Source organism: Rattus norvegicus, chromosome 7 (assembly GCF_021556685.1).
Source record: "Rattus norvegicus strain SHRSP/BbbUtx chromosome 7, alternate assembly SHRSP_T2T, whole genome shotgun sequence".
Classification (NCBI taxonomy): Eukaryota; Metazoa; Chordata; class Mammalia; order Rodentia; family Muridae; genus Rattus; species Rattus norvegicus.
Window position 1 is genome coordinate 119,266,233 of NC_141540.1, and position 25,857 is coordinate 119,292,089.

The 25,857-nt window shown below is 50.6% G+C and overlaps 1 protein-coding gene and 1 long non-coding RNA gene across 4 annotated transcripts in view; one reads left to right on the forward strand and one right to left on the reverse strand.

Annotated features, from left to right (window-relative positions):
- The window catches only part of Cacng2 (calcium voltage-gated channel auxiliary subunit gamma 2), a 127,562-nt gene extending 126,320 nt beyond the window's left edge, over nucleotides 1-1,242 (reverse strand). Inside the window, exon 1 of the mRNA XM_087559290.1 lies at nucleotides 151-1,242. The gene's annotated coding sequence lies outside the window, so the exon portion shown is untranslated. The remainder of the gene's footprint in view (nucleotides 1-150) is intronic.
- LOC102554213 (uncharacterized) lies at nucleotides 599-25,032 on the forward strand. Of its 3 annotated transcripts, none has more exons than XR_015625747.1 (4): nucleotides 599-1,477; nucleotides 5,854-5,980; nucleotides 9,423-9,541; nucleotides 24,096-25,032. It is a non-coding gene; the product is annotated as an uncharacterized LOC102554213 (long non-coding RNA). The 3 variants fall into 3 exon arrangements; XR_015625748.1 differs by lacking the exon at nucleotides 24,096-25,032 and adding an exon at nucleotides 10,147-12,670; XR_015625749.1 differs by lacking the exon at nucleotides 9,423-9,541.
- The last annotated feature ends 825 nt before the right edge of the window (nucleotides 25,033-25,857 follow it).

Here is a 25,857-nt window from a genome sequence, read left to right on the forward strand (position 1 = left end):
GTGTGTGTGAGGGTGCGAATGGTAATTCCACTACTAATATAATGGATATATGTGTGAATAGAGAATATGGAGAGATATAAAAAAAGGGAGATAAGAAAGCTCACGGAAAAGTGTGTAAATTATAAAGATCACACGGGAAGAGAGGCTTGCCTTTTGAGATCAAAAAACTGTTCCAGTTGCAGCGATTTTTTTTAAAAAAGGGAAAATAAATAAAAAGACACCCCCCACCCCCCCCAAGTGAGATGCCTTAATCTCTTTTCCTAAAATTCTGGTCTCCAGTTTCCATATGTGATCGCTAATTTGGAGATGGCTTCCACAGCGCGCCAGGGTACAGCCGAATTCTCAACACCATCTCTCATGGTCCGGACCTAGACAGTTAGAGACTGGAAGAGCTGGGAAGCAACCTTCGGTCTTCGTTCGCGGCTCTGCGGCCTGCGCCATGAAAATCCGTGGCTTCGCCAGTTCTCTTCCTTGGGGAGGGAGGGGGTCCTCGGGGTGCCTCCGTTTCAGAGGAGACTGCCCAGTCTTCTGCAAGCCCTCGAGCTCAGCTGCACCGGTGAGGGGGTCTCGCCTCCCATGGTTGTGCCCCGGCGGCGGCGGCGGCAGCGGCGGCGGCGGCGGCGGCGGCAGCAGGGTTGGCGGGCGCGGTGGCGGCAGGACGAGCAGCCGCGGTTATTGTTGTTGGCGGCGGGGGTAGTGTCGGCGAAGTGGGGGAGGGAGGGGGTTTCTCCCGGAGAATCGAGGCGGGGTTCCCTCCCCCGATCCGCAAAGCTCCTTGGAAGCCAGCGAGCGAGAGAGCGATGGGGCGCGCTAGCCGGCGTCTTGCAGCAGGCAGGCCCGCCCGCCTCCCCCGCTCGCGGCCGCGCAGCCCCGGGCCAGGCGCTCCCAGCTACAGCATCGCCGTGGTGCTGAAACGGACAGCTCACCCCGGCCTGGCTCTTCCACTTACTGCATCGCTGTGGTGCTGAACTGGACAGCTCCCCGAGACAGGGCGCTCTCACCTACAGCATCGCCGCGGTGCTGGACTGGACAGCTCTCGGAGCAGGAGCGCCCACCTACTGCGTCGCCGTGGTGCTGAACTGGACAGCTCCCCCACTCTGTGCGCTCCCAGCGCTCTGTAGCCCGCCAGGAGTGGGGCCGGGCTACGGGGCCTCTGTTGTCCGCGGACGGGCCAGGCCGGGCTGCCTGGCCTCCCCGACTCCTGTTCCACAGTTCCGGAATGAGCGCTGTCCAGGGCCTCCTGGAGCTGGGAGGAAGGCGTAGCTGGCGATCTCTCTCTCTCTCTCTCTCTCTCTCTCTCTCTCTCTCTCTCTCTCTCTCTCTCCACTTCCCTCCCCCCTTGGTGTTTCTTCCAGATCAGCCTCCTTTTCATTCCAACTCTACGTGCCCAGAGCTTCAAATACAGCCCTCCCATCACAGTCAGACTCTCACAAAACTTCAATCAGCTGCTTCTCCTCCTGGAAGAGAACCTGGATGGGTAATTACAAACATAGTCTCTATGTGCTTTTCTTCCTCCCCTAAGCATGGGTTCCACACTTTTTGGGGAGGGGAGGTTGTTTTATTTTACTGGCTGGATAGATGCATCTCCTTCCTCATTTTTTTCTTGATCTTTCTTTCTGGCTAACAGAGGTGTGCATAGCTTTATCTGTGGCTCTGTAGCTTTTCTGTGAAATTCTACATCTTGCTTCCACAAGTAGACATTTTGGAAAGATTATTCTTGTGAAGGAATGAGAAGGAGGGTGGCTGGTGACTGGGGTTTGGGCTATAATACTCATCTCAAAGATAAAAATGTTTTCTGGAGAAGTAGGTGGATCTTTCCAAGTTTCCCTTGTCATTCATAAATGAGATTGATTTAAAAAAAAAACCTCTCTGTTACGAGCAGGGAAAGACAGGAGCCCTCTCTTGCTCAGCAGAACCGTGAGCCTGGGCTGTTTCCTGCGTCACCTCTCCAGACTGCGTGTGCAACTTTTCCTTAATGTGACCCTGGGAACTGAAGCACTTAGACAATGCTTACTCTGTGGATGGCATGTTTCCTCTGATCGGTTTTGTGACTAAGTAAAAGGAGACCATATGAGAGTCTAGAGTACGTCTTTCCTTCGGGGGGAGGGGCTAGAGAAAGCTGTGAATCCATTGGGTCAGTTGAAGGGTGTAGAGAGATGGTTTGATTTCATAATTTAATAATTCCATCCTTCACTTTGCCTGGAGATGATCTGCTTGATAATTTTCATTGATCCAGAGATTAGGGGTGCACGCAGAAGGTGACTGAAGTAGAAATAGTTCCTTGGGTGTAAATCCCAGAGCCCAACTCCTTCCTCTCATCTGCCAGTCACAGGTAGAAACTACCTGTTTCTCTACCTGCATGAAACTTCCTTTTCTCCCAATCTTGGCTCCCTTCTCAGACTGGAAGGACCCTGCTGAGGACTGATAGCTGTCTTTCTTGTTCTGAAAGAGGATTGCAGGAGCTCTTCAACCTGTGCTAAGGAATTTTAGTGGAGGCTGGAGCTGGCTTGCATGGAAAGGGTTCTTGGGCCTTGGATTCCTGTTGTGGGAGGAACATGGCAGTAGAGAGGAGGTAGAGGATAGTTTGCTCATCCCAGGCACGGTTTAGTAGTGGCTTGGGTGGGTGTTTCTGTTGGACTGCTATCCTTAAGGAAGACGTGAGGGGCAGGTATCAAGGCTTCTGAGATCACCCAGGTCTTTTGAGCAGAGGAGTTGGGAGAGACATTTGGGTGTTTTATATGTGTCTGAGAGGTTTCCCTTCACTGATGCCTGTCATCTTGGCTGCCTTTGACCTTCCCATGCATAGTGGGAGCAAAACAGTTCTTCTCATCCCTTCCCTCTCCCTATCAACCCCTGGGTCTTCTGCTCAGAATCTCAGATGCTTCTGTTTGTCCTCAGACTCTGCTAACCTCGGAACTGCTGACAGCGGCTGTAGCATTCGCAGCTTTTGATTCATCTTCTGGCCACATCGTCACCGGGAAAACAACAGGGGTGGGGGGAAGGGAAGCGGTCTCCACAGCCAGCATAGAGACAGTGGAGACTACTGCAGAGAGAATAGGCCTGGGGACACAGCTTAACTCGGGACTTGGACAATTGCCATACTCTATCCAAGTTGGCTTCCTGAAGACTCAGTTTCAGTGTCTGAAAAGTGGGTCCTTAAGCACTTGTCCACTCCTTTTAGAGCTTCCCAGCCACCCCCTGCTCATTGCTTGCCACACTGCTATGACTTCAGTCACCACGTTGACCACACTTCATTGTTCCATGACCTTCTCATTGCCTCAAAACCCCTCATGAGCGAGACCTGAGTCGTGTTCACTGTTAAGACTTTGGCACCCAAGGACATTCTAAACCATAGCAGACTCTTGGTAAAAGATGCCTAAGTAGCTACCTTGTGGTCTTCATAAGGCAGAAGAAAGGCAAGGAGCCTGGCGTATAGCAAGGGGGTTGTCTCTCATTTCTCTACCCCATTTAATGCCCAAAACATTCCCTGTCTTCATCTTTTGGACACTTCTTGTCTCACAGACCTTTCTTTCCAAATGAGTTATATGTCACAGGGTCCTTCTGTAGGCAAGAAAGGCCACCTGGGAGAGCTGGCCCTGTTCAGGCCCTATTTGCTGCTCCGGGCACACCAGGCACTTGTGCTTAGTGGCTGTTGAATGGATGTCTAGGGAGCGGCTTTGTGTGACTACAGTTTGTTACTTGGGAAGGGCTTAGAGGAAATTAGCCGAAATGCCACAGGCCTATTTTGAGCTGCCTCTTTGATGGAGTGGAAATAACATGGGATTTGGGCGCAGCAGACCTGGCCTTGATGTGCAAGGCTGCCATTTCCTCGTTGTTTGACCTTGGGCAGTTACTTAACCTCTCTGGAAACTTGTCTTTTCATTTATCAAGAACTAGGTTCTCGAGCCTATGCTGTAGTTGCCCTTGTTGTGTGTTAATAGCTATGGTATCAGTTGACATTTATTGGGTGCTGACCCATGCTGAATCCCACAAGCCTCCTATAAAGGACTGTCATTGTACTCCCGTTTACAGGTGAGGAAACAGAGTTACCTGTAAGATGCGAGTATCTGGCATCATTTTTCACACTTAGGGAGTGACAGACCTCAGAGTCTAATCCATCATCTGGGCTGAACCCAACCTCCGAGCGTTCTGAGGAAAGGCCTTGCATTAAGACTATCAGCTCCTCAGCCAGTTTACAGAGAAACTCCTGTGTGGGGATGTGTTCATACTGACGCCACACTCAGGTCAAGTGATCCTCAATTATGTGCTAAGAACTTTTCCTTTAGGTGAGCAAGAGCCCAGAGAGGTCACATTCCAAGGTCCTAGGTCAAGTCAATGGGTCAACAGAGACAAGTACAAAGTCAACTCATTCAGGGTTTTTTTTGTTTTGTTTTGTTTTTAAATCCAAACTCAACCATCTACTGTGTGTGAGGTACTGGGCTGACTCCTGAGGAGAGGGAGGGTCTCAGGAAAAGTGAAGGGAAGCCTGTGATCCCAGCACTTGGGAGGCAGAGGCAGGAGGATCACTGTGAATTTCCATGCCAGCTAGAGTGCACATGCCAGCTAGTGAGCACACACACACACACACATACATACACACACACACGAGAGAGAGAGAGAGAGAGAGAGAGAGAGAGAGAGAGAGAGAGCACGTTTCCTGTGGGGCAGAAGTAGCTAGGCCAAGATAGGGGTGGGTGGAGATCTGAGAATAGAGAGAACACTCCAGGCTGGGGAATGTGAAAGGTTGAGATGTGTAAGAAGAGATGACTAACCAGTTAGCAGGAAGCAGAACAACACAGTATGGTAAATGCTAACACGATGGTGGGAAGTGTCCAGCAGCAGTTGGAGAAGATACTGGAGCAGAAGAAACATCCTGAAGGGAAAGAGTCAACCAATTCTGGGGCAGGCAACAGCCAGGCTGGTTCCAGTGAGCCTGGTTCCCAAGCCAGTGATGAAGTCACTTGGGCCAGCATAGGGGAACTTGGGATGGGAAGTGGGGGTCAGGGCCATGTGGGGAGAGCTGGGTAAGCACAGGTACCCACACTAAGGTGACTGTGTATGAGGAAGGAGCAGGTATGTATGCTGGTGCGGGCAGCGGGAAGCTGAGGCCTCTGGCTGTGTCATGGTGCTGGTTGCCATGTTCTGAGACCTCTCTGCTCCACACTCTCTTTCTCTCTCTTCTCTGCATGCTAATTAATTAATTAGGGATGCAAATCATTCATTTGATTCCATTCTATTCCCAGCAGAATGGAAATCTCAGGAAGGCAGAGATTCTGTCCACTGTGTTTATGCCATGGAACGCAGCCAAACACATAGTAGGTACATGAAGAAAAGGAATTCCTTTGCCAGTGTAAAATTCTAAATTGGCCCAGACAATAGTCTGAGGGGCTAGGGACACTGATGGGATTAAGTACTCAAATCAAAGCTGGACAAGTGGCTGAGTAATTCGGGACACCATGGCCCACCAGGAAGAGTCAGGGGTATCTTGACACCGAAGGCTGCCTTTTTCTACTCAGTACTTACTCATGCGATGCTTCACTTTGTATTTGGTGTTTCAGCCTGATGTCCAAGGTTGCCCAGCACATACTAGGTCTGCAGTATGAGTTTGCTGAATGCACATTTAAAAAAAAGGCATGCCCAGAGTAGCCAGTATGTAGACCCATCCTAGAGGGGCTCAAAAGACCTTTTGATGACTAGAAGATGCCCAAAGGCCAGAAGAAAAGGCCACAAGTAATCAATAGAGGGGAGAATTACAAGCAAGGCAACATGATCGGCCACAGCAAAAGACAAATCAGTAGGAGAGGGAGGGGCCCTTGGTTACAGGTACCCATTGGCTTTATTGTTTTGAACCAGGAGGAAGCTGGAAGGTGGGAAAGAAGAGGTGTGGAGTCAGCTGCATCTGGCCTGGATTCCAGTTCTGCTGTCTATTTGCTGTGTGGTCCCATGCAGGGATTTGACTTCTCTGGGCTCAGCCTCATCTGTAAGTGTGGAAATGGTGCTGGCTCTGATCCCCTATACTTGCCGTTTCCTTCCAAGCGTATTGTTCAGGTCTTGGCATTGGCTTCTCTCACCTCCAGGAAGGTGTAATCTTGCACTTACATAAGTGGCCACTGATACCAAGGCCTGTTTTGTCTCCACTGTGCTGACTTTTGCAGACTGACACACTCTCACTAATGATCTGAAATATCTCCTGTCTGACTTGCTTCTCTGGATGTCAAATCCTGTCTCTGGTCCCTTGTGGAAGCCTTGGCACCTAGACGTTGCCAGAGCAAGGAGTTGCTGGGTGACCACTTTCAGGATGCCTGAAGTGTGTTGTGGTCACTGGGACTGAGCAGGGGGTCCAAGGCACTCAGAAGTCAAGAGATCCAGGGCTGGACTATGGCCGCTGGGGGTGTGGTGGGGTGCCATTCATGGGGCTTCTGAGACAGGCCAGGCCAGGCAGTTATGTCAGGGCTGGGAGAAGGAGATGCTTAGAGATAAGAAATCCTCCCTAGCAAGCCTTGGGGGGCTGGGGCAATGGGTCACCCAGCTTATAAACTGAGGATGCGATTTGTTCTGAGCTTGAGGACAGCAGGAAGCTGAGCTCTGCTATGGGGGTGTCCATGACAAGAATCCCCGAGGGAGGTTGCTTCTCTCCCGGGGACTGCCACCCCAAGCCAGAGCCATGAATCATAGCCTGAGTGCGGGTGTGGGATTCCCCAGGAGCTGAGCCACCCATGAACATTATGAAAGAAAATTAATTACATAGTTACAGAGGAGAGAATTTCAGATCAAAAGGGCACATGGTGGGGCAGGGGATGGCAGGGAGGTCAAAGAGCAACCAGAGCTGGAGCACAAGGGAGGAGGGGGAGGAGGAGGAGAAGGAGGAGGAAGAGGAGAAGGAAGAGGAGAAGGAGGAGGAGGAAGAGAAAGAGGAAGAGGAGGAGGAAGGGGGAGGGGGAAGAAGAGGAAGAGGAGGAGGAGGAAAAGGAGGAGGAAGTGGAGGAGGAAGAGGAGGAGGAGGAGGAAGGGGGAGGGGGAAGAAGAGGAAGAGGAGGAGGAGGAAAAGGAGGAGGAAGAGGAGGAGGAAGAAGAGGAGGAGGAAGGGGGAGGGGGAATAAGAGGAGGAGGAGGAAGAGGAGGAGGGAGAGGAGGAGGAATAAGAGGAGGAGGAGGAGGAGTAGGAGGAAGAGGAGTAAGAGGAGGAGGAGGCCACTGTGGCCAGGGAAGACGAGACACAGAAGTATTGACAACTTGTTGTGTAAAGGCAGTTGCTGCCATGCCTGACTACGTGAGTTTGATTCCCAGGACCCACGCAGTAGAAGGAGAGGTCTGGGTCCTGTGAGATCACAGATGAAGTCTCTGGGTGAGCAGATTGGGGGTGGACAGGAATGGTCCTGAGTGGTCTACTGACCAGCCCCCCACCTCATGGGTCCTCTTCTTCCTCTGCCCTTTCTTCTGGGTATCTCCAGATGCCATGTTCCATACCAACCTCAGGCCTTTGAGCAGTACCATCCGCCAGGGAAGTTCATCTGCAGGAGCTAGCTTATTCCCTAGTGCCTACAGGTATCCGTTCAGAAAGCAACCACCCAGTAAAGGCTACCCAACTGCCTCATGCCCGCTCTACTTCAGCACCTCACAGCCCCCCCCCCACTTCCCTTAAGTGTTTATTTTCTTAGCTATGATGTTAGGTCCTGGGCTGGACTGTGTAACTGTTAGGTCTGCCTCTTGTAAAGTGTCTGGCACACAGCAGGTGCTCAATAAAGACACACGGACCCAGAGGTAAAGGCCTGGGTCTGTAGGAAGGGAAGTGGAGGCTTGAGCATCATAGGAGAGGAAAATGACAATGGTGTGTGGGGAGACCCACCAGGACAGGGGCTGGGGTAGAAGGTCTGCCCAAAGATGGTGTCTCAGTTAGGATCAGGGAGGCTGGGAAGCTATTTGGCAGGGTGGGGTTTATCTAGTGGCAAGAAAGTAAGAGCGTAAGAGGTGACCTTGCAAATGAATTTCAGATCATGCAGGTGGTTACTGCTGAGGTGGCAGGGATGGGTGTCACATGGACTGGGGGGTGGCCCCTGCAGATCAGACCGAAATCTCAATGCCTCCTATCCATGAGACCCCAGAGTGGAAAGTCGTTCCCACCCTGTCTGAAAAGTAGAGCAGCACCGCCTGCCTGGAGGTACTTGTTCTGATAATTAAATAAAATAACGTGAAAACGCACTTGCCATCTTCCCATGGTAAGCCCTGGATAAATATCAGCTGCGTGTTAAGCTCCCATCGGTAGCACGCGCTCTGAATAAAACACGAAAGTGGGAAAGATGTGGTCCCCACTCAGGAGTCACAAAGCCCAGCGCCACTCAGCATGATGTGGGAGACAGGATGTAAACAAGGGAAGGGAGGAGGAGGGAGGCCTGGCCCTCCGTTCCCTCAGAGGGTGAGGAGCTCCAGTCATGGTTTCAGAGAGAGTCTTTGAGGAACTAGTAACCGCAAGCCAAATGACGCGGCAGGAAATCTGAGGGGCCCTGGAAAGAGTCTTTAAGCAGAGGGCCTCGAGGTGAAATCATATGGGACAGAAAACTGAAGTCGGTGGAGCGCGTCAGGACATGAGGCAGTGGGTGTCTGCCTCCTGGACAGACCTTCCCAGAGGCGGATGCTAAGCAATCGACCACACAGCCAGCAGCTGCGATCCTGGAGAGTGGGTGGATCATTCCCTCACAGTGCCGGGAGGGACCGGGGCTAGGGGGAGGGGGGAGATAGGCAAGAGAGGCCATAGAAGCAGCCTGGTGTCGACTGCGTGCCAAGCTCAAGGAAGAACAAGACTAAGTGTTGAGGTCCTTGGGGCAAGATGGGTGACAGGGCACAGTGAGGAAGGCTTCCTGGAGAAGGTGTCCTTTACTTCCCTCTGAACAGAAAATACGAAGCCTGGTCTTGCCTCTTGGAAACCGGAAGTTGACTTTCCCCACTCTGCGGGCTTAAAGGAGCAGATCACATGCGGGCTGATGGGCCAAAGAGGGGTTCGAGCCAGTTAGAGGTCATCCTCTGGGCCTTGGGCACCAGGGAAGGAGGTACTTACTGATACCCTGAGTTGTAGACTCAAAGGCCCAAGAGAGCGGTAAGCTTGTTTTTCTATCCAGATGTCCCTAAGGATCATTCCCTCGAAGAAATCCTGGCCTCCTCTTGCTCCTCAGTCATCTGAGGCTAGGACTAGGGGCTCTGGGATAGTCTGTCTTCACAGTCAGCCAGATTTAGAATCAGCGAGGAGGTCAAGGCACACGGGCGAGCACGTCTGTGAAAGTCTCCCAAAGAGAACCAACCGAGTGGGAGGGACCCACTATGAACGGTGGGCATCATCATCCCACGAGCTGACAGTCTGGACAGAGTAAGAGAGAGCAGAGCGCTGACCTCCCTCTTCCCCTCTTTCCTGGTTCGGGTCATGTGAACAGCGGCCACCTCACCTCTGATGGGATGGCCTCAGTGGAGAGGTTCCTCTGTCACACCCTCCCTCCTGGTGGATTGAAACCGTGCGCAAACCAACCCTTCTCTCCTTCGGCTGTTTCACCAGGTAATTTGGACCCCGTGGTGAGAGAGTAGTGATTGCAGATGGGGCATTCACGGCCTCTCCCCACTGTTCTCGAGCTCATTCTGAGGACTAATGCCACGCATGCGGCTGACCCAGCTTTTCAGACACGTGACCAAGGTTTTGGAGTACCTACGAGGCTCGATCTAGCGTCTTCCCTGGTATCTACTGGGTTCAATAAGAAATAAATGGAGGTGGGTGGGTGGACAGGGAGTCAGATTGCTGCTTTCTCCAAACAGCGCCCCCTGCTGTGACATCAGCCCTCAGACCTGGGAGGTTTGGGACAAGCTAGGCTAGCTCTACCACTTTCCCTGCTCACTCTACCCAGCCCAGGCTCCTAGAGGCTGAGTCCTTGTTTCTGGTACCAAAATATGATTTTCCTTTAAAAAAAAAACAAAAAACAAAACAGGATCTCATATAACCTAGGCTGGCCTCAGAGTTGTTATGCAGACCATAGATAATTCTCTCTCTCTCTCTCTCTCTCTCTCTCTCTCTCTCTCTCTCTCTCTCATTCTCTCTCTCTGAATAACTTTAATTTTATTTTATGTGCTTTGCCTGTGTGTATGTCTGTGGACCACATGTGTGTAAAGTCCAAAAGAGGGCTTGTATTTCTTGGAACCCGAGTTACAGACAGTTGTGAGCTGTCACGTGGGTGCTGGCCCATACCCGGGTTCTCCAGAAGAGCAGCCAGTGCTCTTAACCACTGAGCTGCCTTCTCCAGCTCCTGAACCTCGAATTTCCAATCCTCCTGCCTTCATCTCCCAAGGGCTGGGATTCCAGGCATGTACCACCACACCTGGTTTTCAGAGTTGCTGGTGGATAAAAACCCAGAGCTTCGAGCACACCAGGCAAGCACTCTGCCTGAAATGCTCCCTCTTTCTCAGGATTGGAACAGAACAAAGCTCCACTGATACATCATTGATTTGAAAAGGGTGGGGGCAAAGGAGAAGTGGAGAGCTCACAGCAAAGTCTTAGCAGCTTACTTGCTGTGATGGGCTGGGCTCCAGGAAACCTTCACTTCATGCTAATACCTTCACCCACAAACCCTTGGCGGAAGTTCTGTCATATTGGTCACTTTATACATGCACAGCTCAAAGCACAGAGAGATTAAACAGGGTGCCCAAGGTCACACAGCTAGGATGTAACAGACTTGAGATTCTTGCTCTGAGCTTCTCCCGCTGTAGGACTCCATATTCAGGAATCATTGATTGTGTCCTGGGTATGCTCTTCTCTCCCGCTCTAGAAGCCTCGGTAGCAATTGGGGCTTGAGGGTGGTAACCAGGCCAAACCTAATATCCCGCAAATGTTATAACTGTAGTCTGCACACTGCACTCTGCCTGTCTTAAAGTGTTGGCCAGTACACAATCGGAGCTCCAAAGTGTGGAGAGCCTGTGTGAGCTCTTCCTCTTCTGCCCTGTGCAGAGTGGAGTGATGAGGAGTGTGAACTGAACAGGTTCCTTCCTCCTGAGCTTGGCTCTTGTGCTTAGCCCAGGCTTGCTCTGCTCTAAGAGGCTTCTGTGAACCCTGGGAGGCCATCGTGAGGTGGTGGTGGACAGAGGGTTTGAGCCCCAAAGGCTTGCAGGAAGGTGCTTCTCATTCTCAGAGCCTCATTTTCTTCACTGGGGCAACTGTTGGGTTCAGTAAGGGTTACTTATAGTAGGCCCCAGGACTGCGAGACTGAGAGGGTCCTCCAGGGAGGACAGCAGTGTTTCTCCACACAGCACTCGAGATGTAGCTGTGGACTCTGACCCATGCTATTACCCCCAGCCTATGCTTCTTAGCAGCCAGCTCTCAACAGAGGTCAGGCACACCCCTCTTCCTCTCTGACAGGCTTGCTGGATTTCTGCATCCTCTACATCCCTCTTAGTCCTTACTTGTGACATACAGGCCTACTACTGTTAGATAGCCACCAACTGGCTCGAGCCTGCAGGTGTGCCCCCTTTTAGTCTGTGCTGTTCTTGCTTCTGCACTCACCTCCTCTCTTCATACACATCTCTCATGTCTCATTCATGTCCTTGTTGACAGCTTTGTTTTTCTACACATGCACATTCCCAAAACACATACAAGAGTCACAGCCATGGAGTCAACCTCACAGACCCATACATGTCCGCAGGGATCACAGGACACACTGGCACTTCATCTCTCTTTCCCCATTCAAACAACCACACCAGTAGGACTCTCTCTAGGGCTGTAGCATCCTTGGGCCCAGTCTTTTTGTTTGTTTGCTTGTTTGTTTAATGGTTTTTTGAGACAGGGTTTCTTTGTGTAGCTCTGGCTGTCCTGGTTCTCATTCTGTAGAACAGGCTGGCCTTGAACTCAGGGATCCTCTGCCTCTGCCTCTGCCTCTGCCTCTGCCTCTGCCTCTGCCTCTGCCTCTGCCTCTGCCTCTGCCTCTGCCTCTGCCTCTGCCTCTGCCTCTGCCTCTGCAGTGCTGGGATTAAAGGATACAACACCACAGCCTGGCTCGGGTCCAGTCTTAAGATGGCAGAAGATCATTTCTCACAGTGATGAGTGAGTGCCCTGATTTCTCCGAGGAATCTTTCCTCACCCATAGACACTCACTTTATTTCCGGTTTTTTATCCTCTGCTCTAAACAGTGCTACAGCAACATTCATGTGCTCTCACTCTCCAACCAGGGCTTTTATCTCCACCAAACACAATTCCAGTCTCTGGTTCCTCTATGGAAGGGCACATGTATTTTTTATGCTAGACAATGTTGCTAGGTGGCTCCACGGAAAACCTTGTAACACTTCACACTCTCCTCAGCAACCTGAGAGCCAGCTCTTCCCTTTCGGTCACTCCAGCGGGCCACGCTAGCACTGCTTAGCATTTTTCCACGGGTGATGGAGGCAACATGAAACTTCACGGTCCCTATAATTTCAACTTCTTGTAAACTTTGTTCGTCTTTAATATGTGAGTTGACCACTTAGTCGTGTGCCATGCCTGGCCTAGAATCATCTCTGCCCAACTCCAATCCTCCTTGATCATTAGGAGTAGGCAGCTACTCTTTGCATGCACGGGCACTAGCTTTTTGTGTTGCAACTGTGTTGCAAACAGTTTTATACCCGAATTGCTACTTTTCGTATTGACTTTATAAACGTTCTCTGTTGTCATAAAAGTAATGCTTGTGTAATGAAATGTCCTTTTAAAATTTATTTTTTCAATAAGAAGTTTATTGTAAGGTGGTGATTGGGGGTGATATATGCATGTGTGTGCATCCGTGTGGGCCAGAAGAGGGAGTAGGGAGGCCTGCCCCCACCCCCCCATCTTACTGACTTGAGGCAGGGTTTCCTTCCAGCCAGAAGCTGGAACATTTTGGAGGCTGTTCTAGGGACCCTCCTGTCTCTGCCTCTTGCCTCTCGCCTCCGCCTCCGCCTCCGCCTCCGAGATTAGGAATATGTGAGACCACACCTGTCTTTCCATGGGTGCTGGGTAATTCAGCTCAGGCCCTCAAGCCTGTGTGGTAAGCATTCTGATTCCCTGAGTCAGCTTCCCAACTCTGTGTCTTTCTTTTGAAACATTACTTTTTTGATACCCGAGACTTTTTTTTTTTTTGCCAGCTCCAACATTTTCTTTCATGATATCTATTGCTTTAAAAAATGTTTTTGGCTGTTAGCTCTCCAGTCCTCCCGGGGTTTACGTGTATAATGTAACATGAGATTTTAACCTGCTTCCAAAAGATAGCGGCTTGCACAGGCATCATTAATAAACAATGTCTCCTTTTCCCATTGGATTGAAAAAGCAGCTCTGCTGTGTGTCTGAGGCTCCTGAAGGCACGGCTCTAATTCTGTGCTGTCTTCGTCCTGCTCCGTGGACCACTTCCTCATCAACACCCTTCAGGCTGTATTTTTATTTTCCATGTGGTCTAGCTGTCCCTCATTCTTCCTTCCTTGACACCAACCTAGACTGGTTGTATTAAGTTGGGTCTGACTTCTCATGGTATCCTGGTATCTAAACAGACTGAGCTTTCTGTCAGGGAGCAAATATGTCTGGATGTCCTTGCTGCCCTCTCCTCTCCTCTCCTCTCCTCTCCTCTCCTCTCCTCTCCTCTCCTCTCCTCTCCTCTCCTCTCCTCTCCTCTCCTCAGAACCACTCATTCTCCACCCTGAGAGCTGTAGCTATTAAACCAGTGCTGTCTTCCATTCCAGTGTACCATCAACACACACACACACACACACACACACACACACACACACACACACGCACGCACACACACACGTGCGCGCACAGAGAGAGAGAGAGAGAGAGAGAGAGAGAGAGAGAGAGAGAGAGAGAGCAGTGTAACCAGGCAAGCAGGGGCAGACCCTCTAGCACGGTGGTTCTCAACTTGCATGATGCTGTGACCCTTTAATGCAGTTCCTCAGGTTGCGATGGTGACCCCCAAGAATATAATTATTTTGTTGCTACCTCATAACTGCAATTTTGCTACTGTTATGAATCCTAATGTAAATGTATGAGATGCTGGCTATCTTATGTGTGAGCCCCCAAGGGGTCTTAACTCACAAGTTGAGAACCGCTGTATTAAACAGTAACTCAAAGTAGCCAGTGTGTAGATGGTCAGAGATCAAAACGGCCCACAAAACAGAGATGAGTTTGGGGTGATGAGAGCTGGAAGCTTGTCACACTGGAGCTTCGACACCCTGCCCCCACCTGGACACCCCCTCGGCTAACCCTTCTCTGAGGTGTTAAGATACAGAGATGGCTAAGGCAGACATAAGTCAGTTTCAGGTTTCAACAATGGTAGGATGTATTATTATTTTTTTGATGTGAAAACAATATTGTGCCTATGTTTTTAAAAGGGACCCAGCTGGGCATAATTGGACTCACCTGTGATCCCAGTACTCAGGAAGTTGAGGCAGGAGGATCTCACATTCCAGGCTAGCTGGGCTAAATAATGAGATTCGCCCTCCCTCACAAATAAAGCACACTAAACCAACACCCTCCCTCCCTTTATTTTAGGGGAACTTGCAGATTGTCTAACGATATGACGACATTTGAAATCTCCTTCTAAATAACCTAGGTGGGGGCACCGGGGAAGGGAGGATGAGGTGAGATAGGCCACGGCTTGACTGTTCTGGGAGCTTGGTGGCGAGTTAGCAGTGAACTGTAATATTTTCCCTAATGTATACCTGAGATAGCCTGTACTAAAAAGCTTAGGGCTGGGATGTCGCTCAGTTGATCGAGGACTTTCCTACTGTGCCCAAGTTCCCAGGTTCAATGCCCAGCACTGTGAACACGATGTGTGGTCTTCTTAGCCTCTGGGAGGCGGAGGCAGGAGGCTCAGAAAGAAGGTCAAAGTCGTCCTGGGCTACGGAGGGAGTTTGAGGCCAACTTGGGCTACACGACACCCTGTCTTAAAAACAAAGAGAGTTTTAAATATGCACACAGAGGCCAGCAAGATGGCTTCACTGGTGGAAAAATGCTCAATGCTAAGCTAGTTCAATCCCTGGAACCCACATGGCAGAGGGAAAGAGCTGACTTCTACAAACTGTCTTCTGACCTTCACAAATAGACTGTGGACTGTGCATATGCACACACACACACACACACACACACACACACACACACACACACACACACACACACACAAAATGCACAGAGGACAGCCATATTCTAGGCTTTGTTGGATCTGCCTTGACTCCAGTCATTTATCAGATGCTCAAAATGGACCCCTGAGGGGGGTAATTTCATGGATGAGAAGAGCTAGGCCCATGGGGTCTGGTTCCTGCTCCAGGCCGAGGTGGATGAGTGGCATAGCTCACTCACCGGTACCTCATCCCCCCACCCCCAAGCCTATGAGGGCAGCACTGGCTGTAGTAGATTGTTTCTGACAGTACCGTGTGGTCAGGGCTGGGAGAAGGATGCTGGGTGTGAGCAGGCTCCCAGAAGTCCATGCGCTGGAAACAGTGTGCATGACGGGGACCAGAGGAAGGTGCTGGGAGGTGCGGGGCTAAATGTTTCTCTCACAGGAGTTGGGAAGGTCTCTTGAGATTTCGGCCTTTCTGGGCCTTTCTGATGCCTGTCATTGGGATAGTAGACTTCCCAGCCACTCGAACCAAAACAAAAGCTCTTTTCTTGTAAATGATCTCATCTCCAGTGTTCTGTCACAGCAACAGACAAGTGGCCTGAGACACAGGAAGAAGTAGATGGGAGGGGAGGTGGCCAGAGAAAGCCCCCCTGTGTTGAGACCGAAGGGAAGATGAGGAGGCTGTCAGGACGACTTGGGACGATGTTCAGGTGTGTGTGTGTGTGTGTGTGTGTGTGTGTGTGTGTGTGTGTGTGTGTGTACCCCGGGGACAGACTGAGAAACAGGAAGCAGTTGGTAGACAGAGCTGGGATGAGTGGCGAGGAGCCATGCACACAGCCCGCTGTGCTGAGAACCGAGGGAAGATGTTACAGGTTAGGAATGTGAACTAAGACATGTGAAGGAGACCCTGACGATTTATCGGATTTATAAACTCACGGTTGTTTAAATACATCCCTCTTCATTTTGCCACGCGAAATTCATCTACAACAGAGGAGTAATTTAATTCTGATGCTAAATTAACTGTTCTTTGCCTCTCCACAAGGCCACATGCTTTTGGGTTTTCTTCCTTTTCTTTCTTTCTTTCTTTTTTTTTTGCATAACTTAATTCAATTTTTCGGCTTTTGCCACAATTTTTTCAGCTCCTACGCACTTTTGAGGGCGGTTATAGTGTTATTATCTTATTATTAGTCACTAACTGGAGATAATCCACTTTTCCAATTGATCTATGCTGCTTGAAAATGCCTGCCCCACAGGCAGGTTTGCAAGTTTTGAGAGCTGGAGGAGACACGAACGTGACCAGAGACATTGACCTACTGGCTGCAGTGACCTGTGGTCAAGTTTCAAAGGGACATCGTGAGGCAAATTGTCAAGGTCACTGGCAGGGTCAAGTGCCTGCATCAACTCTCCAGTTGTGTGTGCTTAGCAGGTGACACAGTTCCTGCCACTCTCTATCCGTTCTGAGTTTACTTCTGCCAGTATTGAGTACAAATAGATGTGCAGTTGGACCCTCTCCTCATACAATCTGCAGACGGAATCTCTCTACATCCAGCCTATGGATGAACCCTCTCTATACATACGCTATGGATATGCCTTGGAAGAAGGTGCCTAGATCACCCACGAATCTGGGGAGGTACCTGGAGTGTTCACTGTGGGTGAGCAAGGAAGGTTTGGGGTGCAAACAGCCGTGGAGCTCACTTAAGGAAGGATCTCCCCTGAATCTGTGTGCTGGAACAGAGAAGGATGAGGTCAGAGCATTCAGTGGACTCAAAGGAAAATCAATGAATAAAGTGTGTTCCTGCAATCACCAGGAAGGACAGGCTGTGTGTGGATGAGCGTCTTCCTGCTGTCAGCTGCTTTTCTTTTTCATGCTGACAGTGTCGGACAAGCTCTGGGATTCATCACAACAAGCAGAGAAGAGGGAAATGGACAAGAGCTCCTGGTTGGGGCTTAGGGAGATTCATGGAGTGTTGGGGGAACCCTGAGGGTGATATGGGAGGTGGAGGGACAGAGAAGTGACTTGTAAGGGACAAGGGTACAAATGACAGTGTCCATGAAGTTTGGGGACCATGGGCATGAGGCCTGAGTTGTTTAGGAGCCATAGGTTGCTGGACTATAGTTCTTGGGTGACCTTGCCTCCCTTTGAGCTGGGCTACCTGGGTCCTGGCTTTCCAGAGTCACATGGGACAAAAGAGTTGGCGGCTGGACACGCTGCTTGGACAAGTCAGTGGCCTGGCTAAAGGCTTAGTGAAAAGTCAGTGGTTTAGAGGTAAGACTTTGTCTTGTGCTGGCAATGCAGCTCAGCTGACAGAGCGCTTGTCTAGCATTGCCTGAAGCCCTGGGTTCAGCTCCAACACTGCATAAACTAGCAAGGTATTACCTGCCCGTAATCCCTGCTCTCAGGAGACTGAGGTAAGGCAACAAGAAGTTCAAGACCATCCTTGGTTACAGAGGGACTTAGGGGACAGCCTGAGCTACATGAGACATGTGGGGTCTGGGGTCTTAAGTCTTAGGTAAAAAGTCAGAGGTGATCAATATCAGAGCCATTTTGGCCTGGCTCCTGGTCGATCCCTCCTTCTTTCAGTGGACACATTAGGTTGGAAGCACCAGCAATAGTCCAGAGCCCTGGGTTGCTGTGGTTCACTTGCATCTGTAAGCCTAGATCAAAGCTCAGTATACATATTGATCACCTGAGAGATTCTGAGAGTAATACTTAGAGACCATGGAGTGTAATAAAAGCCATGGGAACAGGCCTTTCTCTCCCTCCCTCAAGATGCCTTACTATACCACACTGATGGAGCTGTCGTCATGGACAATAACAGGTCCTGGACAAGGAGAGACCACAGGAAGTGCAGAGACACAGAGACTTACAGCCCAAGGAGTTGTCCAGGCAGAGAACACTTCAGTGGGCTCGAATCTGGGTCACACTGGTTCAAAGAACGTGAGACTAAGTCCCCGTTGCTTGTGTTGTGGGTGCAGCCATTCTTCCCGGTTGTAGATACGGCCGTGAGCACACAGGAGGGTTTGGAAGGGGTCTCTTCTTTTGCAGGCTTTCTTGGATTGAATCTAGAATCCCCGTGTGTCAAGCAAGTACACATCTTCTTATTTTTTATTCTGAGACAAGTTTCAGTAAATTGCCCAAGCTGGCTTTGAACTTGTGATCCTCTCACCTTAGCCTCCTGAGTAGCTGGGATTAGATGCCTAGAAATGAGATAAATCTTAGTGGGAGAAAGACCTGCTGGCTTTTGTCATCTGACCTGCCCAGCGATTGGTCCATCCAGGCTCCCTTTTCTTCATTGTTCTCAACTTGAACTCTGGGACGTACAAGTCACTCTCTCCTGTCTAAGTGTCTCCCGATATCCTTTAGTGGTGCGTGTTCCGGGCACTGGAAAGCTCTGAGTTCCTTTCTCCTTCAGTAGTTTTCGTGTGGTGTAGGGAATCTGCTGGGAAGCCACCTCCTTGGACTCTAAGTGACTGGGAAAATCACTCAGCTATTTATGTGAAGTGCCATCCCCCTTACCTGACTCTTTGATCATCAGAGACATTAAAGGGAGATGTTCAAGGTTACAGAGTTTCCATCTCCTGGGACGGCTGGGTCTGCGGCCTTTCACGGAAAGGTAGGAAGACAGCTCTTACCAGCAATGGGGCAGGGGGAGTCAGAAGGGGTGAATCTTTGATGCAATGTCACCTTCGATGCCCCAGAGGGTTGTGAAGGTGAATGCATTTAATGGTCACGATGAGGTGTAGATGTTAGAGCGGTAACATTAACAGTACTAATATTAATGTGGCCACTCTATTAACATATGCACAACCCAGATGCTCTTATCAAAATATACGTTCATACTACCGTGGGAATGTCTGATGACGTACCATAACACAGACCTCAAATATTGAACAACAGATGCTTAAACTAAAGAGGCAAATTACTGAGGCTGTGAGTTTGAGAAACAGTAAAATTGAGTGACTAAGAAAAAGGCTTCTGGAGCCAGTTAAATTTGAGTCAAAATTTCAGCTCTGCACTTTCTCATGGAGTGCATGACAGTGGGTCAGAGTCTTACCTTGCCTCATAGAATCATTGTGTGCCTTTTAGAAGCAAAGTAAGGGGAAAGTGCCTGGCACATAGTAGGTTTGCTCAACATTCTGGTGAACAAGATCTGGAGGGGGATAGGCTAGAGGAAGCCTCTCTTGGGATCCTGAACCTCACCTGCAGTGTCCCTGGCTTCACCTCTGTTCATCCTATTAAAGCACTGACTACCTACTATGTGCTGGTACTGACAAAGCTACGCCTTCATTCTGCTCAGTTTCTGTTCCTTGTGGTACATTCCCCTGGCTGTTAGGTGGGTCATGAACACACACAAAAAATACCCAACACTCATAGGTCCTTGGCTGGAGGATCATGAGCCTTACAAGATTCAAGGCCACCAAGAGAGGGACGGATGAAGAGAGTCCAGATTTGGTGAGCACACAACGCTCAAGGGTGGATGTTGGTTTGGAAATGGCGCTGCGATTCACCTATCCCCAGCAGCTCTGTGTTGCAGGCATGGCCTCCTGCCTGCCTTGTTAGCCTCACAGCCCCTTCCTAGGGGGTAGGATGAGCACGCCAAGCTTGTGTCATTCAGTTGATCCACACTCCGTCCCCCATGGCATAGAGTTCCTTGAGACATCACCCTCTTCCTGTCTCTGTTCCTCCAGGCAGCCTCCTCATGGGACTCTTGGCCTTGACACAGCTCCATCGTGTACTAAACTACTACCTGTGAGCTTCCTCCATACAGTGGGAGCCTCTGTGGTGGGCAGAGGGACCGCATAAGCACCACTGTCATGTTTACATGCCTAGTCAGACCACTGGGTTTATAAGATGAGTGTCTGCCTTCCAGTGACACAGGAATGACAGCGGTGGCCCTCGTGGTACCACTGTGAGGAGAATGCAGCTCCTCTCTCTGCAACTTATGGGGGAGGAGGCAGAGCCAGAGAATGGCTCACCTCAGAGCCTGCTTGGCAGGGGTATGGGAGACAGGTTCACTCCTTGAAGTCTCAGCTTCCTGCTCTGCAAGAGGGGATCAGATGCTTCTCCACTGGAGGCCTGGGCTGCCCTCAGTCTGAAGCTGTGTGGACACAGGGGCCCAGTCAAGCACTGAGCAAATGAGACTTGTGCTCAATTCATACATCTGGGCCCGAGACTCCCAGAGTGGCCCCCAAGCCAGAGCGGGCAGAATCTTGGAGATATAGACGAGTCTTCTCGATCAGTCTAGTCCAGTGGGTCCCAGAGAAGGTCAGGAGTCACCCAAGAGTCCCCAGAGAGGAGGCCCTGATGCCTATTAGGTGAAGTTCTAGGTTTTCCAATTCTCCAACTGAGAACTTTCAGCTCCTCAGCCGAGCCTTTGGACGTCTTGGTTGGCTTGGAAAGCCTGAGGGGTCTTGTCAAAGTCCACACAGATATCAAGTCTGGATGCCCCACGGTGTATGGTGACATCAATAGGCTCTGCTTTTCAATGGCCAAACAATTTTTTTTTTGTCAATGAACTATTAGGTGAACATTTTAATTAGAAGGAAAAGGGGTTGAGGACCAGCAAGATGGCTCAGTGGGTAAAGGAGCTTGCTGCCAAATCTGATGACCTGAGTTTGATTCCCAGAACTCATATAGTAAAAGGATCAATTCAGACCACCTACTGGCAGGAAGGACTGCAGGCGTTTTCTTGATTCGTGAAGGGGTCTACAGGTATTAGTTACAAGGATGACATTTTTCCCCCTTAATTTTAATTGTCAAGTAATTATTTCTATTGCAACACACCAGGTGTCTTGACACCATATTTTGCCTGTGGTTGAAGGTGTGAAGGACACTGGCTTCTAGCTGCAGGTGTCTGTGCTGCTCACCCTGGCTGACTCTACGTGGAAACTTGTTGGATCCCTGAGCCTGCTCTGTGTGGCTGAGTGTGGTGAGAAATAGTGAAGAGAATTTGACCTCTCCAGACCTCTATGGGTTACATCCCATGGGTCATGCTGCCCACGTCCCGGTTAGAGCTTGGAGGGATCCCTCAGAGACTGGGGATGGCATCCACATAGCCCTTAGCTGTGTGGCCTCCCCCGCCTACCTGGGCCTCTAGTGTTCATCTGACTAGTAGAAGAGACAATGGCGTTTTCAATGGGGAGGGGTGATGGGGTGGGAGGAGATAGAATTTCCAAGAATCACTTACAGGAGCAAATGGGACCACCAGTATCATCATAGTCCCATTTAATAGCAGCCCCTAAAATGGGGAATTCAGCAGAGCCTACACTCAGCCCTTAATGACTCTGACTACCAAAGGAGAATGCTCAGACCGCTTGTTCCTCAGTTCTACCCGGGAGCCTTCTCTCTGTCCAAGAGACATGACTTAGGTTTGTCAGTCTTCACTGAAGTGCTGCCAGCATATGTCATTGTGCCCATGTCATCTGGCCCTCTTATGCTGCACCCGTGTCCCAGGTTTTCTGCCACATCCTTGCTGTGGTTTAGAAACATAGACCCCACAGCCTAGAGAGGTTGCACTGGGGTAGAGGGACCCTGTTAGGCCCAAGGCCTGCCCATGGTGGCCATGAGGAAGGTGCTAGCTTGAAGCCACTTTTGTCCCCTGTCCCCCACCCCCACCTCCTTACCGTCCCTCTAGTCCTGCAGAAGAATGAGATTCCTAAATGGGGTTGGGAGTGTTGCCACTGCTCAATGAGCTCACGGTGAAATTGGAGACTCGTGGGCAGGAGCCTCAGTGAATGATGACCACAGAAAATGCTGAGAACCAGTCCTGGAGACCAGCCCGGCCGGCTCTGCTGTAAGGGCAGGATGGATGGGAAGAGCGCAGCCCGCCCTGTGGCATGTGCAGGTGAGGGTTCTCCAGCTTCAGGACGGACCTGTGCTCACAGCCCAGCCATGCTTCCTTGCCCATTGCCACCGGGCGAAGGACTGGTTTTCTCAGGGCTCCCTGAGCAAGGTTGGCAGGGCCTGGGCATGAAGTGGATGCTCAGAAAATACCTAGTACTTCCTCTATGGGGCAATGCGAATCCTTTCCTGCATTTCACAGAGGGACCCCAATCCCGCAGACTGCGCTGTCCCAAGTGGGAAAGGGTGCCAGTTGGCAGCAGGGGATCTAGTCTGCGGAGCACATGGGACTTCTGATGGCGTTTCCAAGGATGACGGCTCACCTGCCCGGGGTGGACATACACAGGGCCCTTCTTACTAGTTTTGCCTTCAAAGAGAGGTAGGAGTGGGTCACATACACACGAAACCTGTTTGCTTTGGTCTCGTGGTGTTGGGGATGGAACCCGGCGACTGGAGTGTTCGTAAGTGCGCTGCCACTGAGCCACACCACCGGACCCACCCTGCTCACTTCAAAAGTATAAACAACAACCTCGCCTGAAGCTGCCCTTCTCCTTCTCTTCAGGTCCAGTCTCAGGGCACTGTCCTTTGAGGGGCCAGGCCTTCTCTGAGGCACTTGACCTAAACTCAAGTTACAAGACTATCTTGGACCCTGTCTAGAGCAGAAGGAATGAATTTGCTCCCTAAAAAGAAGAAACAGAAACAAGACTATCACCCAGCCCTGATAACACCAGCTGGCACCTCTTGCCTATGGTATCCCCTAGACTCTCACCCTGTACCGGCATTGGCATCTCCCCTGAAAATCCCCTGCTCCAGCCAGCCCCCGTGGGCTCCCCTTGTTTGTCCGTTCTCCTCCACAGTGGGAGCCCTCTGTCCCCTGCGTGTGGTGTGCTATGACAGGTACTCAGAATAGGACTCACACAGCAGGTGGTCTTTTGTCTTCAATGCCTGTCCTCTAGGGGACAGTACTGTGGCATCCAGGAAGGATGGCCTTAGGTTGGGAGCCCCAGGCTGTCAGCAGGATGTCATTCTTACCTGACAGATACTCATGTTCAGGCAGCCCAGTTGCTGGCACGAACCAGCCACAGAGCAGTGTTAGCAGGCTGGGCTGATGGGTAGCCTGTGAGAGCAGGAGGCATGGCCTCCTCACTCCTGGATCATGTTCCTTGTCCTGCATTTCTGCATGTGGCTCTTGGCCAGGGACTGCTGGCCTCACTGTCCCTCCAGTGCAGCACCTGCAGCAGTATTGTTGGGAGAGACGGTTGTAAGGGTTCTGAGAAACTGCTGTGCCTCCAGCCCATGACTTTAATGGGAGTCAGAGGCATCTATTGTCACTGCCCATTGGTCTCGGCACTCTGAGAGGAGACATGTACCCATTTTCTGGACCAGTAAGTTGAAATAGAAGAATGTTGCTGGGAAAATACAGAAGGGGTTTGGACCCCACTTGGTACCTCTCATTCGAGGACAGCCCAGGTATTTCTCCTGGGTCATTATAGGGAGACATAGACGGGATTTCTCCAGAGCCAGACCCATGTGGTCGCCCCAGGATTGAACCTTCATGTTGACATGGCCTCGGCTATGTACACTCGGAAGAATTCCATTCCTTTCCTAGGCCATGCCAGGTTCCTTGAGATAGAGAGTTGGGATAGACACACGACTGCTGGCAACACATTAAGGACTCCCAAATTCCTGGCCCTAGAATTCCCAGCCTGTCAGATAGATTAGCACCTCCAGCTTCCTCTCCATGCTCCAGCGGCTGGAAGGGTCCCTGACTCTACTCCATGATCCCACACTGTTGGACTAGTGCACAGCCTGTTAAGACTTCAGAGTTTATGCCATCCGAGTGGACCAGCTCAGTCTATGACTTTCATACCACTCAGGGCAAGAGCCCCAGACTCATAGTGGTTCCCTGTGGCCCCAGGCTTGGAACTCTGGCATACTGGGGCTCTACTTGGTGCCCACTGAACCGTGGACTGGGAAGCTACTTGAGGAGAGAGGCAGGGCTCCGCTTGGTGTGTTGAGCTGGCTCGACAGTGCTGTTGAGTGGAACAAGTGTGACAAGATCCAGAGGAGAACAAAGGCATAATACTGAAGACCCTTTCAAGGTCGCCGGCTGGCGGGGAACGAGCACTGTCATGTTGTTTGATCATTTATTTATACTCTATTTTTTTCAGCAGAACTCAAGGCACCCGAGATGAAAGGCAGAGAAACAGCAGAAACAAAAGCTCCGGTCTTGAGCTTTGCCGCCTTCCCATCCCCCTCACCCCTCACCCCTCACCAGCACTTCCTCGAGTCCTGAAAGTCTGCTTCGGTCTGTCTTCGGAGTCAAGGTGCTGGGGTCTTCCTGTGGTAATATCCTCTCCATGCAGCGTGTTTCCCAACCAGGTCTCCGTGGCGAGAACATTCCCCCAAGTCCAAGCTTCTGAGTCATTTCTGTCCCTACAACTGTAGCCGGAGTCCTGGCTACGCTTGGATTGCGAGGTCTGATGTACTCCAGACCTAAGCCAGCTGTGCTTAGGGAGAACCAGGGCGCACCGTCCTGCATCTCAGTGCATCTTTCCCGTCTGATTCCAGGGTACAAGGCTGCAATCTGGGCTGTGCTGCTGCGTTGAGAGTGTGCAGCCTGGGTGCCCATGGCACAAGTGGGCATGGCACAGGTCTATCACTTGTCATAATGTTTGGGTCAGGAGAAACATGCTGGTTGGCTAAAGCAGGAGGTGATGAGACTGGAAGGAGACAGGACCAGGCCCCATCACAGCCATGTTCCTAAGGGTCTCACTGCTGGCACTGAGATGACAGCAATACTAGGGCTGGATCCTCCTCATCCTGAGAGCTGATCACTTTCTGTGTGCTCCTGGAGACCAAGCCAGAGGGCAACATGTGGCTATCAAACCGTCATGTCTGCCAACTGTGAGGCAGTGGGCATGGTGCTGGCAGAGGAAGTCCCCTTTGACCTTATTCAAATAAGTACTTTGTGCTAACTGGTTGCTCCCCCAAAGCTCCCTTTCTTAAAGATGAGACACTAAAGTCACCTAGTACTTGTGATGATTAAGTTTATTTTCAACTTGACATAACCCACAACCATCTGGAATTAATAAAGGATTGTCCGCACTTGGTAGGCCTGTGAGTAAATCTGTGGAAGACTGCCTTTAATTGATGTGGGGAGACGCAGTCCACTGTGGGTAGTGCCATCCCCTAGACTTGCATCCCAGACTATATAAGAGTAAAATATCAAGCTGAGCACAAGCAAGTAAGCACGTGTGTATCCATTTCTCTCTCTTTCGACTGCCGATGTGAAGTGACTAAAGTCACCACCTTGACTTCCTGTTATGATCAACTGAAGCCTGGAATTAAGAGCTAAAGCAAATCCCTTCTAAGTTGCTTTTGATCGAGATATTTTATAACAGCAATGGGAATTGGAACAAGAACATGCTTAGTATGTGCAAGAGAGTCTCCTTCTTGCTTTGCTGTCATGATTCTCTAATTCTTCTCATATTCCCTAAAAAATGATTGGTGCAATCTTCACTACATTGATTAAGAGGCCAGGAGACAGGCTTTGGGGAATGGCTTGGTTGGTAAAGTGTTTTGCTTTGTAAACACGAGGAGTGCCGGGGATGGTTCTGTCTGGAAAGGACTTGCCATGCATGAAAATGGGAGTTTAGGTCCCCAGCACCCATGCAAAAAGCTAAATATGGCAGCAAGTGCCTGTCACCCCGGCACTCGGCAGATGGAGACAGGTGGGTCTCCAGCGTTCACTGGTCAGTCTGTCCACCAAATCAGTCAGCTCCAGGTTCACTGAGAGATCTTGTCTCGAAAGATAAGGTGGAGAGATTGAGGAGGACACCTTGAGTCGGTCCATGACTTCTACACACATACATGCGTCTATGAACACAATGCCAGGCAAAGTGCGTGTGCTTGTAATTCCAATGCTCGGGA